Raw genomic sequence first — 7,366 nt, 5'->3', positions numbered from 1 at the left:
TTGGACTCGGGCTGATGATGGGGAGGCGTTTAAGGACGTGAACATTTTCCTTATAAAAATTAAAGTCGACAATGAATATTGATTCTGATTACTGATTTACGCTTTAAAAACACATTAGAAGGCAACCAAATCGAATTTGAGGAAATTCCACGATCAGAAAATTTTTTTTCGAAAAAAAAAAAAATCCGAAAAATATTTTTCGATTCCGATTACTGATTTACTCTTTTAGAACACATTAGGAGGCAACCAAATCAAATTTGAGAAAATTCCACAATCAGAAAATTTTTTTCGAAAAAAAAAAAAAATTCGAGGACACCTCGGTCATGGCAAGTTATTTCCCACAATCCATTCCCCGATCCACGTACATCCCAGAAAAAATCATCTCTCTAACTATCCTGGTTCAAAAGTTGTATCGGAACATTTTCACGTCGAAAATATATCTCTAAGTCCAAACCGATGCACCACGTAAACTAGGGCAGACCGATGCACCACGTAATATCGGGCAGACCGATGCAGAACGTAAACTCGATCATACCGATGCTTCACGTAATCTCGATCTTACCGATGCACCACGTAAACAAGGGCAGACCGATGCAGAACGTAAAGTAGATCTTACCGATGCACCACGTAATCTCGATCTTACCGATGCACCACGTAATCTCCATCTTACCGATGCACCATGTGAACTGGATCTTACCGATGCAGAACGTGAATTGGATCTTACCGATGCAGAACGTGAATTGGATCTTACCGATGCACCACGTAAACTCGATCATACCGATGCACCACGTAATCTCGGGCAGACCGATGCACAACGTAAATGACGATCGGGAACCGGGGCGATCGGTCGTATCTGACACCGCCGGCTCGGTTCTAACATCGTCAATGAGTCGGGGTTGTAAAAAAGGACGTGAACATTTTCCTTATAAAAATCAAACCCGACCATGGATTTTGATTCTGATTGTTGATTATCGCTACTAGAACATATAAGAGGCAACCAAATCAAATTTGAGAAAATTCCACGATCAGAAAATTTTTTTCGAAAAAAAAAAAAAATCGTAATCACCTCGGTCATGGCGAGTTATTTTCCGTATTTCATTCCACAATCAACGTACAACATAGAAGAAATCATCTCTCTAACTATCCTGGTTCAAAAGTTGTATCGGAACATTTCACGTCGTAATATCTCGCCAAGTCCAGACCTCGGCGATAGGTAGTATCTGACACCGTCCGCTCGGGACTGACATCGACTTGGACTCGGGCTGATGATGGGGAGGCGTTTAAGGGACGTGAACATTTTTCCTTATAAAAATTAAAGTCGACAATGAATATTGATTCTGATTACTGATTTACGCTTTAAAAACACATTAGAAGGCAACCAAATCGAATTTGAGGAAATTCCACGATCAGAAAATTTTTTTCGAAAAAAAAAAAAATCCGAAAAATATTTTTCGATTCCGATTACTGATTTACTCTTTTAGAACACATTAGGAGGCAACCAAATCAAATTTGAGAAAATTCCACAATCAGAAAATTTTTTCGAAAAAAAAAAAAATTCGAGGACACCTCGGTCATGGCAAGTTATTTCCCACAATCCATTCCCCGATCCACGTACATCCCAGAAAAAATCATCTCTCTAACTATCCTGGTTCAAAAGTTGTATCGGAACATTTTCACGTCGAAAATATATCTCTAAGTCCAAACCGATGCACCACGTAAACTAGGGCAGACCGATGCACCACGTAATATCGGGCAGACCGATGCAGAACGTAAACTCGATCATACCGATGCTCACGTAATCTCGATCTTACCGATGCACCACGTAACACAAGGGCAGACCGATGCAGAACGTAAAAGTAGATCTTACCGATGCACCACGTAATCTCGATCTTACCGATGCACCACGTAATCTCCATCTTACGATGCACCACGTGAACTGGATCTTACCGATGCAGAACGTGAATTGGATCTTACCGATGCAGAACGTGAATTTGGATCTTACCGATGCACCACGTAAACTCGATCATACCGATGCACCACGAAATCTCGGGAGCAGACCGATGCACAACGTAAATGACGATCGGGACCGGGGCGATCGGTCGTATCTGACACCGCCGGCTCGGTTCTAACATCGTCAATGAGTCGGGGTTGTAAAAAAGGACGTGAACATTTTTCCTTATAAAAATCAAACCCGACCATGGATTTTGATTCTGATTTATTGATTATCGCTACTAGAACATATAAGGAGGCAACCAAATCAAATTTGAGAAAATTCCACGATCAGAAAATTTTTTTCGAAAAAAAAAAAAAAATCGTAATCACCTCGGTCCATGGCGAGTTATTTCCGTATTTCATTCCACAATCAACGTACAACATAGAAGAAATCATCTCTCTAACTATCCTGGTTCAAAAGTTGTATCGGAACATTTCACGTCGTAATATCTCGCCAAGTCCAGACCTCGGCGATAGGTAGTATCTGACACCGTCCGCTCGGGACTGACATCGACTTGGACTCGGGCTGATGATGGGGAGGCGTTTAAGGACGTGAACATTTTTCCTTATAAAAATTAAAGTCGACAATGAATATTGATTCTGATTACTGATTACGCTTTAAAAACACATTAGAAGGCAACCAAATCGAATTTGAGGAAATTCCACGATCAGAAAATTTTTTCGAAAAAAAAAAAAATCCGAAAAAATATTTTTCGATTCCGATACTGATTTACTCTTTTAGAACACATTAGGAGGCAACCAAATCAAATTTGAGAAAATTCCACAATCAGAAAATTTTTTTCGAAAAAAAAAAAAAATTCGAGGACACCTCGGTCATGGCAAGTTATTCCCACAATCCATTCCCCGATCCACGTACATCCCAGAAAAAATCATCTCTCTAACTATCCTGGTTCAAAAGTTGTATCGGAACATTTTCACGTCGAAAATATATTCTCTAAGTCCAAACCGATGCACCACGTAAACTAGGGCAGACCGATGCACCACGTAATATCGGGCAGACCGATGCAGAACGTAAACTCGATCATACCGATGCTTCACGTAATCTCGATCTTACCGATGCACCACGTAAACAAGGGCAGACCGATGCAGAACGTAAAGTAGATCTTACCGATGCACCACGTAATCTCGATCTTACCGATGCACCACGTAATCTCCATCTTACCGATGCACCACGTGAACTGGATCTTACCGATGCACCACGTAATCTCAATCTTACCGATGCACCACGTGAACTGGATCTTACCGATGCAGAACGTGAATTGGATCTTACCGATGCACCACGTAAACTCGATCTTACCGATGCACCACGTAATCTCGATCTTACCGATGCACCACGTGAACTGGATCTTACCGATGCAGAACGTGAATTGGATCTTACCGATGCACCACGTAAACTCGATCTTACCGATGCACCACGTAATCTCAATCTTACCGATGCACCACGTGAACTGGATCTTACCGATGCAGAACGTGAATTGGATCTTACCGATGCACCACGTAAACTCGATCTTACCGATGCACCACGTAATCTCAATCTTACCGATGCACCACGTGAACTGGATCTTACCGATGCAGAACGTGAATTGGATCTTACCGATGCACCACGTAAACTCGATCTTACCGATGCACCACGTAATCTCGATCTTACCGATGCACCACGTGAACTGGATCTTACCGATGCAGAACGTGAATTGGATCTTACCGATGCACCACGTAAACTCGATCTTACCGATGCACCACGTAATCTCAATCTTACCGATGCATCACGTAATCTCGATCTTACCGATGCAGAACGTAAACTCGATCATACCGATGCACCACGTTATCTCGGCAGACCGATGCAGAACGTAAAAAAAAAGCTTACAGCACGCGGTGTTCCCAAGCGGTCACCCATCCAAGTACTAACCGCGCCCGACGCTGCTTGGCTTCAGTGTTCTGACGAGAACTGGCAATTTCAGCGTGGTATGGCCGTAAACAACAAATATAGCGATATTTTCTATGATATCTCACTTTTTGGGAGCGGAAAGGACGTGAACGTTTTTCCTTATAAAAAATGAAATAACTTTTGGATATTAATTCTGATTGTTGATTTAAGTTTTAAGAACACATTAGGACATATCTCAATGAAATTTGAGGGATTTCCGAAATCGAAAAATATTTTTCGAAAAAAAAAAAAAATCCCAGAAGACCTCGGTCATCTCAAGTTTATTTCCATATTCTATTACACAATCAACGTACATCACAAAAGGAACCATCTCTCTAACTATCACAGTTAAATTTTTGTATCGGAACATTTCACGTCGGAATATCTCGCTAAGTCCAGACCGGGGAGATCGGTCGCATTTGACACCGTCCGCTCCGGTCTAACATCGTCTTGGAGTCGGGGTAACGATGGAGAGGCGTTTAAGGACGTGAACATTTTTCCTTATAAAAATTAAAGTCGACAATGAATATTGATTCTGATTACTGATTTACTCTTTTAGTACACATTAGAAGGCAACGCAATCAGATTTGAGGAAATTTCAAGATCAGAAAATTTTTTTCGAAAAAAAAAAAAATTCAAGAACACCTGGGTCATGGCAAGTTATTTCCCACAATCCATTCCACAATCAACGTACAACATAGAAGAAATCATCTCTCTAACTATCCTGGTTCAAAAGTTGTATCGGAACATTTCACGTCGAAATACCTCGCCAAGTCCAGACCGGGGCGATAGGTAGTATCTGACACCGTCCGCTCGGGACTGACATCGACTTGGACTCGGGCTAATGATGGGGAGGCGTTTAAGGACGTGAACATTTTTCCTTATAAAAATTAAAGTCGACAATGAATATTGATTCTGATTACTGATTTACGCTTTAAAAACACATTAGAAGGCAACCAAATCAAATTTGAGGAAATTCCAAAATCAGAAAATTTTTTTTCAAAAAAAAAAAAATCCGAAAAATATTTTTCGATTCTGATTACTGATTTACTCTTTTAGAACACATTAGAAGGCAACGAAATCAAATTTGAGTGAAATCCAAAATCAGAAAATATTTTTCGAAAAAAAAAAAAAATTCGAGAACACCTCGGTCATGGCAAGTTATTTTCCACAATCCATTCCCCAATCAACGTACATCCCAGAAAAAATCATCTCTCTAACTATCCTGGTTCAAAAGTTGTATCGGAACATTTTCACGTCGAAAATATATCTCAGAGTCCAGACCGATGCAGAACGTAAACTCGATCATACCGATGCTTCACGTAATCTCGATCTTACCGATGCACAACGTAAACTAGATCACACCGATGCAGAACGTAAACTCGATCATACCGATGCACCACGTAAACTCAGGCAGACCGATGCAGAACGTGAACTCGATCTTACCGATGCACCACGTAATCTCGATCTTACCGATGCACCACGTAAACTCGGGCAGACCGATGCAGAACGTGAACTCGATCTTACCGATGCACCACGTAAACTAGGGCTGACCGATGCATCACGTAAACGACGATCGAGAGGCGCGAAAGGACGTGAACGTTTTTCATTATAAAAATTGAAATAAATGATAAATAATGATTCTGATTGTTGGTTATCATTTTTAATAAGCATTAGGAGGCAACCAAATGAAATTTGAGGAAATTCCGATAATAGAAAATTTTTTCGAAAAAAAAAAAAAATTCATGAAATCCTCGGTCATCGCAAAATATTTACCATATTCTGTTCGATAATCAACGTATATTTAAGAAGGAATCATATCTGTATCTATCTTGGTTCAAATTTTGTATCGGAACATTTTGACCAAAGTCCGAGCTTCGGCCGAAACAGACACCGCTGACCTGGCCTATCGATCGACCGAGAGTCGGGGATAGAGCGTAAGTGTTGTCTGGAGGGGAACCCTGTGCTCTCCTGACATATATAGGGAAGGTGGTCGCGTTGGGCGATGCAGAACGTTTGGATCGGGAATTATATTTTTGGTTCAGCTATTGGAATATGGTTTATTGTTGGTATATATTGGCGAAATAACGTTCTTACTGACTGGGGATATTCATAAAAATGAGTCCGGAGATTTTCAGATCGAAGTCCGAGTGATCCGACTTGGAAGGCGTGTTGGGTGGGTCGAGATGGCTTAGATAGATCAGACGAGGCGGGCTAAGTGTTGACGTCATGCATCGGTCCATTTTCAGATTGAGTCCGAGTAATCCGACTTTGAAAGAGTGTTGGGTGCGTCGAGACTGTTTAGATAGATCGGACGAGGCGGACTAGGTGTTAACGACATGCATCGGTATATTTTCTGATCGGAGTCCGAAGAAATCGGCCCTAGTAGGCGCAGCGGACGGTCGAGACGGCCTCGGTGGGTCGGATCGATCGGGAAAAGTTTGCTAAATCGTGTCTGGAGGGGAACCTTGGGTTCTCCTGACATATATAGGGGATAAGGTTTGGGTGAACGATTCTTCACGTAAAAGTTGAGTAATTTATTTTTCGATAAGCTTTTGGATATTGATGAGAAGTATATGTATATCTTCGATTAAAAGAATTCTTACCGTCTCCATGTATATTATATTAGATATATAAGAAATAGTTAACGTGATGCATCGGCCGATTTCCGGATCGGAGTTCGAGAGATGCGACTTTCGATGCGCGATGGGTGGTTCGAGACGGCCTAGATCGATCGGACGAGGCGGACTAGGTGTTAACGACATGCATCGGCGGATTTTCTGATCGGAGTCCGAAGAAATCAGCTCTAGTAGGCGCGGCGAACGGTCGAAACGGCCTCGATCGATCGGACGAGGCGGACTAGGTGTTAACGACATGCATCGGCGGATTTTCTGATCGGAGTCCGAAGAAATCAGCTCTAGTAGGCGCGGCGAACGGTCGAAACGGCCTCGGTGGGTCGGATCGATCGGGAAAAGTTTGCTAAATCGTGTCTGGAGGGGAATCCGGGGTTCTCCTGACATATATAGAAGGGGTGGAGAATGGGTCCTGTCCTAGACTGTTTGGAGTTCTTTTTAGGATGATATTCAGTTGGTAAGTGGTAGACCCGAATCCGACCTCGGCGTTTGGGTACTGGCAAGGTGTGTTGGTTTCGGCTTTCGCATCTTGGGTCGCTTTCGTCAACCTCATGCAGCGAGGTCGCGGTCCGCTTCGTCTCTTTGTAGTCGAATGGCCTTTAAGCGACCAACCTTAAAATCGTGATCCTCTGCCCGTTGCGGGTTATGTTCACAAAAAATTTGCAACCACTCAATTCGTTCCGAGCGACAAATATTGTTGAATCTCGAATCACCGTGTCGTTATATTCACATGTATAGCGAAGGGTCGAGATGGAATGTGTATAAGAAATTAGTTGATAGCCGGGGGTTCGTATTA

General features: G+C 42.2%; 1 non-coding gene across 1 annotated transcript; it reads right to left on the bottom strand.

Moving 5' to 3' along the window:
* Nucleotides 1–3,870: 3,870 nt before the first annotated feature.
* On the bottom strand, nt 3,871–3,989 carry LOC123687790. The gene has a single exon (XR_006749498.1). It is a non-coding gene; the product is annotated as a 5S ribosomal RNA (ribosomal RNA).
* Between the last annotated feature and the right edge of the window lie 3,377 nt (nt 3,990–7,366).

Source organism: Harmonia axyridis, chromosome X (assembly GCF_914767665.1).
Source record: "Harmonia axyridis chromosome X, icHarAxyr1.1, whole genome shotgun sequence".
NCBI classification, from domain to species: domain Eukaryota; kingdom Metazoa; phylum Arthropoda; class Insecta; order Coleoptera; family Coccinellidae; genus Harmonia; species Harmonia axyridis.
This window is presented reverse-complemented; position numbering and strand designations above follow the sequence as displayed.